At 48.5% G+C, this 8572-nt stretch overlaps 1 pseudogene; it reads left to right on the forward strand.

Moving 5' to 3' along the window:
• The first annotated feature begins 1621 nt into the window (after positions 1 to 1621).
• LOC119363740 lies at positions 1622 to 6175 on the forward strand (annotated as a pseudogene).
• Positions 6176 to 8572: the final 2397 nt, after the last annotated feature.

Raw genomic sequence — 8572 nt, forward strand, 5'->3', positions numbered from 1 at the left:
ATATGAGCGCGGTTCCACAATCCTCTTATCCAGGCCCAACTTGGGCTTCGTTTGCGTAGGCCGGTAAGAACCTAACGGAGGGAAAGAAGTCTTCTAAAAAAACAGAGGAAAAAAGTCTATTTTTCATCCTCAAGTGTGCCTCGGTGGACAAATAACCCCCTAAAGTCAATTTTGGTATAATTTTGACCCTGAAATGTCTAAAATCGGGTAAATCTACCCCTTCAGTGGTTTTGCTATGATTTAGGTGGTTTTGGGACACAGCATCATCTTCCTTCTCTCTTTCTCTCCCATGTGTGTAATACATCTAACCACGATGGACGACGATGCTCGCCATGGACGTGCTACAGCGCTGCCTAGCCCTCTCTCTCCCCTTCCCCTATCCCTCCTCTCTGCCTCTCGTGGCATGAATAGGGCAGCCCGCACGCGCCCGTGTTCAGTCACGCCGTCAGTGGCAGTGACCACTGGCCATCTTGAGCCACGCCGCCATGTCAAGAAGCTTTGCCGCCCCTCCCTACTCTGCCAAAGCAATTGGAGCGAGTCGCCCCCAAATCGTAGCCTAGACATCGTGTTCCTTGTCTTTGGTATGTCGTTGTCTTGTCTAATTCCCTAGCTCTGACGAGCTCCAGTGCCTTTGCCGCCTTCCTCGAGCTCCCTCTGGTATTCCTAATGCTCCTGGCGCCTCCCAAGAAGACCACCGACCCCGAGCTCCTTCCTCCATGGCCCGGTGCTCCGGTAGTCGCCGTAGCCTTCCATGGTGTCGTTGTTGTGCTTGATCATGATCTATTGAAAGGGGCGGTAGATGCTATCCTTCAAGACCATAACGACAAGTTTATAGCTCAGGAAATAAATATTTGCTATGGACGATGAAAGATTAAACATAGCCAAATGCAGTGTTTATTTGTCACTTATTTGTCACGGCAAAAAAAGACTTTTTTTATATGTGCGCTTCTGGGCATTTTTTTTCTTTTTTTCTTTCTATAGAGAAAAGGCATGTAGAGCGACAGAAAGGGGTGTTCGGGCTAGGAGGCCTCTCTGCCTGAACGAAATCGCTCCTTCGGGGCAACCTGTCGCATCGAACCTTTTGTTTGGTTTGGGAGGTCCATAGACCAAACGTTCGGTGGTGATCAGTGTCCTAAAATTAAACCACTAAATGCACGAACTATGATGCCCCAGCCTATCCACCTAGGCAATAAAAAATTATGTTGATTTTTTACCCAACCACACAACATAAAACAATGCTCCATCATCCTCATCTCTTCTTCCTTTTTCTCACCTTTTTGCATTGTGGTCATTTGCCATTTTCTTTTTCTCTAACTTCCCACTGGCTCCTATGCAGGAGTCTGTCTGAGGCTTGGGTCGACACCCGATCCTAGTTGGTATGCGGGGTGTCCGGTTGAAGCCACCTGTTCGCCGTGCCCTAATTGTTTTTGCCTTTTATTGACTTATCAAATAAACTTGTGTTTCGTTGGTAAGCCAATAAATGATTAAAAATAAAATTCTAAAATACATTTAGGTTCCGTAAAAAAAATCATGAGGCCATACTTACTGAAGAAGAAAAGATCCCATTAAAAAAAGTAGAGAAGAAGAATAGAAATGACGCGTTTTTGCTGGCTTTCCCCAATCGCCGGACCACGCCGTCTCTCCGTCTTCGATCCCCATTCAGAGCCCGCGATTCCGACAAACATCAGACAATCGCCACTATATTTCCACTCCACCGATCCTCCATCCAGTCGCGCCACACCAAATTTCCGCCGGAACCGCTGAACTAGGAGAGCGATGGCTAGAAAGGGTCTGTCTTCTCGCCGGCGCCGGCTCCCCCTCCGGCGGCCGCGCGATGAGGACCGCCTCAATGCCCTCTCCGACGACCTGATCCTCCAGATTCTGGGCCGTCTCGACACCCGCAGCGCGCTCGGCGCCGCCGCGCTCTGCAGGCGCTTGGCCCACCTCCCTCGCGAGCTCCCCGCCCTGGATCTCAAGGTCAGCGACGCGCTCCCGCCGCGCTACCGGCGGTGGCTCGACCTCCTCAACGAGGCAGTCACATCGGACGCGCTACGCGGGTGTAGCCGGAGGCTACGCCCCATCGTCGGGCGGTACGAGCGCCGCGCCATGCGCGCCATGGTCAGCTCCGTCAGGAGCGTCAGAGCCCGCCGCCACCGGCGTGCGTGCAGCAGGCTGTCGCTCGAGTTCTTCGCCTTCAGCACCTCCGCCAGCATCAACCGCTTGGTCGTGGACGCCGTCGATTCCTGGGGTGTCGAGGATCTGGAGGTCGTTGCCAAGTCGACGGAGCCGATCACACATCTTCGTCCGGTCTACACGTCCCCCCGTGGTCGTATCAGCAGGAAGCCCGGCGAGTCCCGCCTTCGAAGCCTCAAGCTCGTCAATTGCTTGCCCCCGCCGCTGGATGGGTTCACCGCGCTCACCACGCTGCTGCTGCGGGACCTGCCCTGCTCTACGCCGGCGGCCGTCTACGAGGGCGTGGTCGCTGCGTGCCCGCAGCTGCGGGTTCTGCATCTCGTCGCCTGCTCCTTCGACAAGGATACGGCCCGTTGGCTGGTGTTCGACGCGCCCATGTAAGAAATCAGAGAGCTTGTCGCTGACGGCCCGTTGATGACGGTCAAGCTCCGGTCTCTCCCCAAGCTCGAGAGCCTCACTGCCGTGGATGCCAGGGTTCTGTTGTGCTCCGACGCCAACGTCCCTTGCCTTGCGCATGTGAGCCTCGTCTTCTCCATTGGTCCACTGGACAACCACTCCATTGTGAACCACTTGATTGCCTTGTTCATGCTCTCGTTGAAAGACGCGGCCATCAGCTTGAGGAATCTCATTCTGCGCTTTACTGGGCCAGAGATGTGGATTCTACCCAATCTGAAGAACCAGTTTTCTCTGATGCCTAATCTGAAGAAGCTGCTTGTTGCGGATGTGCCATCCTCCTGGGATGTCTCATGGCCGCGCATCCTCATCCAGGCAGCACCACTGCTGGAGAGCCTTCATGTTCATGTTTCACAGTCCCAGTCCCAGTCCCAGTCCGAGTGCCAACATGAGGAGGAGCCAGGTCGTCAGAGTATCTCCTCCTACTTGCAGACGCAGCAGCCATCATCGTCATCTTCTTGGCAGCGCCACCGCCATCTGAAGGAGCTGGTGGTTGTTGGCTTTCAGAGCACGAGCAGGATACATCATCAGCTAATCCACCTCGTGAGGTTCGTGGTGGATACTTCCCCGGCGCTGCGCCGTATCACGCTGTTCAAGCATGGTCATGTCGAGGACAAAGGGGGGCCCTGCCACTGGGAGGTGGTGAGCAAGCATAGCACCTGGAGCAACGACGAGAAACTTGCCGTCCTAGACTGCTGTTCCACTTCGACACCCCAAATTGAAGTGCTGCTAGGCTGAGCTAAATCTCTTCTTAGATTATTGTTTATTATGGTGCGTGATGATTCTGGATGCTCTTTAAGAAGAGGGAAACTCGAAGGAACATTACACTGCATTTCATCTTACAACTTCTGAACTACACGTTCAAGCAGTGCCAACAGAGGGAAACTTCAGAAGAGGGTTGACAACAAGTGATCATCTTACACACTCAAGCATTTGTAACGTTACACTAAACAGAGAACTGAAAATAACAAGGAAATCTGCTTGAAACACACTGTAAATGTGCTTTATTGCCACTGTCAATTTAGATCGATTGGTACACACTGAACTGGAGCATATGTATAACAGTTAAGGAGCAGAAACACACTGAAGCATTTGTTACATTATCTTCTATATCTAAATAGGAGCACCCCACTAGGTGATTTTCCTGCCTTTTCATGAAGCCACATCACCCCAATTGTTATATCCGTTGATTCAGTAAAGCTAAGGAGACTGTAGCCGTCTGATCAAAGGTTGAGAAAATTACTAAGAGCTGCCACCGATAAGTGAAGATGCCGTTTCGTTCTTTTGACCATGCCAACAGGCTTTTCATTCTGGACAACACGATGCCTTCCCAGCCCAGATACACACATTTATTATCTTCCTAATTAACTCCCCACCAAGAATTAACTCCCCACCAATTGATTTTCCATCAATCTCTCCATCCTCTACACCGGTTCCTTTTCTTCTTCTCCATCCAATAAATGGAGGAGTAGATGGAGTTGTTCTCCCCACAAGTAGCGCTTCTTCCTGAGAGGACTCATCATGTATTCAGGTTTAGCCCTTGAAGATTATTTGGATACTACTAACAAATTTGAAGTCCTGATGCTCATAGCCCATCACCTGTTGGTACAGGTCTCGAAGAGGAGGTGGGGCTGGAAGCTTCTAGAACCAGCTGGCTATCGGTGGGAGATGCTGCCTCCGTCGTGCAGCTGTTGTCCTCGCATTCGCCATCACATAACCAGGTCCATCAGGTATGGCACTGCCCATGCCTCACCCACCCTGCCACGGCATCTGTCTTCGGCTGGATCTGGGCTCTTATCACGGCGTCTAGGTAGAAAAGTGAACCAGCGGGATGCGAAGTGGATGGTGGGGTTCGTGGCCTCATGGGGATGCCCGCTTTGTTTTTGGCCACCTCCGCGCTCGCCGACCCCGTCGGCCTATGAGAATGGTTCAGCAGCCTCCTCATCGCCACTGTTGCAATATCCGCTTATGTACTTGGGTCTCACCGTAGCCTCCTCAGTCCTCATCGTGCCTACAGGTTCGGTTCTTATAAATCTAGAAAACTGAAAATTATTTTCTTCATTGGTTTGTACAACTGTGTCTGAGAGGCTGAAGCTTCCTACTACCTGGCTGGCTCTTATTACATCTAAATATGGAGGAAAACAGGGCAATGATATGGCTATAAAACTTTTCCTGTAAACTGAATATGCGTACAAATTTAGTAAAATCAATATAGGAGAAATCACTGTGTTAAATGTCAAGTAAACTGGTAATAACAAGAGAAACATGCTTTAGCATCTCATTATTTTGACCAATACATTATTTTGAGTCATCCAACAAGTTACTAAGATGTTGTTCAAAATTGGTTCCAAAACTGTACATATTGTGTGGTGTTGAATTGGTATTATATGCATGCCATATTTTTCTACAGATTGCTCTTTCAATCATTAGGCAGAGGTAAGAAACATCCGAGGCAGGGTCATATCTGCGCCCTCGAAGCCGCCTGCAACATGTTTCAATCCCCACCCTGTACAAGGTTCTCCCTGATTCCTCCATTTTCCAATATTCATGAACCATGTTGTTTCTTTGGTTTTAGATTACTACCGTGCACTTGACCCACTAATCGTTTTTGCCTTGCTTTCCTTGAGTATGTTCAGAGGGTCAATGTTCATATTATGAATCCCATCTCCAGCCTATATACACAAACGTATCTTCAAGCATCTCAAAGCGAGAACGTATTGTCCCTTCTAGGTTCCAGCCACAGAATTATTGAGAGGTTTGTTTTCAACCTTTAATTCAAAGTTGCAATTCTAACTCAACTATTTCTAATGAACACTACTTTATAGTCCAACTATCCTTGGGCAAGGGATCTCAGAAGATAATACAACACCAGTTAGTGTAGCTGCTTCCAATGATAGAGAAAAAATTGAAACAAGGTACTGCCCATAGATATGCATATTTATTTAATTCCTCAACCAATGTTTTAACCCAAATTTTTCTTTCACAGAAACTTCGGTACAGAAGGAAAAAAACCGACTTTACTGAAGATACTAGGAGCAAATTCCGATGGTTTAATAAACTTTCCCTACAGTGTTTTAAAAGGGAAGACCACTGTCAGCTATTGCTGTAAGACATGTACCATAATTTTCTGTCTTTTTGCAGCACTACAAAACACACGAGCATGACACATTTCAGGACAGGCATATAAATGCCTCAAGGAAAATAATATCTATCAAGGTATTATGCATCACATAAATCTAATAATCTAACAATGCTACAAATTTTACAGCATGTAGGGCAACATCAAGCTTTGCTACAATGAAGATGCATGCTTCAGTTCCCAACATGCCATTATAGTATCAATAATCACTACTTTTGATCGCCGCCTATTATAAGCGAGAGAGATTCTCATACTTCCAGATGTTTTTCAGCTGTACAAGACTACAAATATATCATCATGCTGGAGTACATGTATCTGCGCTAATTATTGATATCTGATATAATATGTGCATTTTATGCAAACCTCCACTGTGAGGCATGTGTTGGCCTATTTCCCTTAAATCAATGTAGATTGCTAGCTCTAAAGAATGTGCAAGTCAACTGTACGGTTTTGTTGTGATTTGAGTAATATTAAGAGTTTACCCGCCAAAAAAGAAAAAAAAAACTATACAGTTTTGCTATTTCAGTTTGGATCCTGACTTTTCTCAACAAAAAAAAAATCCCGCAGCAACGCGCGGGGCATCATCTAGTTACATCTAGCACTGGACACCAGGATACTGTAAAAAAAATAACAAGACAGTTGTCAATCACATGAAAAACACCTCCTAGTTACTGTCATAAGCAATCAGTAGAAATTGTAAAGTCTTGACTCACCTAGATCTATGGCTCAAATTTACTATAGTTGTGCATGATAATTACTATCAAAATATATAGAAAAAGCACCGTAAAAAGTTACTCAATCATTGTTAAAAGTTCAGACATGCTGTAACATTGTATGACAATGTTCAAAAGATTATTTGTATCCTAACTTGTAAATTATATCTTTGTTGACACTGTAAATAGTTCGGAAATAGACTATAACAATGAATACTATGTTCGAAAAATTATTGTATCCTACCTTGTAAATTATATCTATGTTGACACTGTAAATAGTTCGGAAATACACTATAACAACGAACAGCTAAAAATTACTGTATCCTACCTTGTAAATTATATCTCTGTTGACACTGTAAATAGTTCGGAAATACACTATAACAATGAATAGCTATGGTTCAAAAATTATTGTATCCTAGCTTGTGAATTACTCCATCCGTCTTAAAATAAGTGTCTTATTTTGGGGCGAGGGAGTGCATTTTTGTTGACACTATAAATAATTCAGAAATACACTGTGACAATGAATGGCTATGGTTAAAAAATTAACGTATCCTAGCTTGTGAATTACAACTTTGTTTACACTGTAAATAGTTCAGAAATACACTGTAACAAATGAATGGCTGTGGTTAGAAAATTACTATATCCTAGCTTGTGAATTACATCTTTGTTTACAATGCAAATAGTAGAAAATACACTGTAGCAATGAATGGCTATGGTCCAAAAATTACTCCAAGGAGTTCCTGCACAGCCTGAACAGAAACAATGGAGGCATGGAGATAACATCAAACTTTCTAAAAAAAAATCAAACAACTACCACTAATTTAGGTGTGTGACTAAAAAAATTACAATGGTGAAATTAACTGTAATTCAGGCAGCAGATAATTGTAAAACACAAAAAGGCTGATAGTATGCCATCAGATTACAAATTAACCTGCAGCGCCCTTTTACCCAAAAAGGGTTTCCCCCGCTTTGTATTCCAAAGCAACCAGCCAACATAGATACATCTCGACGCTGGGGCGAGCAGCACAACAAACCCAAAGACAAAAAGAAGAAGAAACATAATGCCAACAACGGCAGCTCGACAAAGCGCGGAAGGCCCGCAACCGCTGCGCCCTCTGGAAACACCCCACCACAGCCCAAGGTTCTGAGTGCCGCATACCAAGCAGCACCTCAAAGAAGGTATGCGACGCCGACGACGACGCTGCCCGGACAAGTCCTAGGGTTTCCCCCGGTATGCCAAGGAAAGTAGGGGATGGCTACTAACGACGCCCTTCAAGAAGGAATGGTGGCACCCGCTGGTGTCACCGCATCGGCGCCGGACGAATCGGCAAGGATTTCTCCCGCGCACCAAACACCACCGCCCATCCGGAGCCAACCAACCAAACAACCACCCAATGCGCCACCACGGTTGCGCCGCCGCCCACGCCGTCTCACTACGAGCACCACCACGAGGCCGAGAAGACCGGAGAGAAGCGCCACACGATGAGAGCAGCAGCACCAAGGCCGAGCGGAAGGGAACCACCTCCACCGCCGTCGTGCAAGGAGCCGTGCCTCCGGCACTGTCGCGGTAGCCGACCGGACACTGCAGCGGGGCATACCAGGCTACCCCTGGCCCGGCCAGGCCCGAAACGGGCCCGCTAAGCCCCGCCGGCCGTGCTGCAGCAAGCTGGCGTCGGTGCCGCCAGCCCCCGTCGCGCAACGCCGCTCCCCTGCATCCCGGGAATCACGCCGCCAGCCAACCCCGCCGCTGGCCCGCCCAGGTCCATATGGGCCCCGTAGGGCCTAGATCTGGGCCGAGCGCCGCCGCTAGGACGAGCCGCAGCGCCACCCCGCCGCCAACGACGGTGCCGCCGCCCAGCCGCCCGCCCGCTCTGCGACAAGGAACCCTGCCGCCAGTTGGAACGCCGCCGCCTAGGAGCACTCCCCGGAGCAACTCCGCCCTGCGCCGGAGCCACCGGGAGGGGAAGGGCAGGAGGGCCGCCGCCACCAGCGACCACGGGGCCAGGCCGGCCGCGGGCGCCAGCGACGGCGGTGGGGAGGAAGGGGAGAGGGGGGCTGGGGGCGGGAGAGAAAG

The sequence above is a fragment of the Triticum dicoccoides genome, chromosome 1A, assembly GCF_002162155.2.
Source record: "Triticum dicoccoides isolate Atlit2015 ecotype Zavitan chromosome 1A, WEW_v2.0, whole genome shotgun sequence".
Taxonomy (NCBI): domain Eukaryota; kingdom Viridiplantae; phylum Streptophyta; class Magnoliopsida; order Poales; family Poaceae; genus Triticum; species Triticum dicoccoides.